Below are 621 nucleotides of genomic sequence, written 5' to 3' on the forward strand. Positions count from 1 at the left end.
TATATATATATATATATATATATATATATATATACATACATATATATATTCTTTATTTCCTTTCATATATAGCCAGACATTTGCTCTTTATTATATAGAGGAGATACCGATTACTATGCTACCTTTTAAAAAGGAATTTAAGAAACACACGTAGTTGTAAATCCCAAATGAATGAGTGAATGCAGGTGAGATTGAGGTATCAAACTGTCACCAATCGAGTGGACGTCTTTCAAACCTTAAAAATAAAAATTCGAAAAACGGTGCAGCTTTAAGCTTTTCTCACTTCTGTCAATACGTTGCTTGCTTCCATCGTAACAATTGCATGATTGTCTTGTGATGACTTTTCACTCAATTATATTACTTCAAACGTTTAATTCATTGAAGGATTACTCTTTGGGAATTATAAATTAACATCAATGGAAAAGTATTCAGGTATATAAACCCCTTTAAATTCAAACTAATTACGTCTTATAAGTCATTACACAGTTCTTATATCAAGAAAAGTCCGTATATTAATATAAGGTATAAATAGGCAGTACTTATATCAAGATAGAGCCCCATTAAGAAGTACTTATATCAAGATAAAGCATCATTAAGCAATACTTATATCAATATAAAGCA

This window comes from Palaemon carinicauda, unplaced genomic scaffold (assembly GCF_036898095.1).
Source record: "Palaemon carinicauda isolate YSFRI2023 unplaced genomic scaffold, ASM3689809v2 scaffold256, whole genome shotgun sequence".
In the NCBI taxonomy this organism is placed as follows: Eukaryota; Metazoa; Arthropoda; class Malacostraca; order Decapoda; family Palaemonidae; genus Palaemon; species Palaemon carinicauda.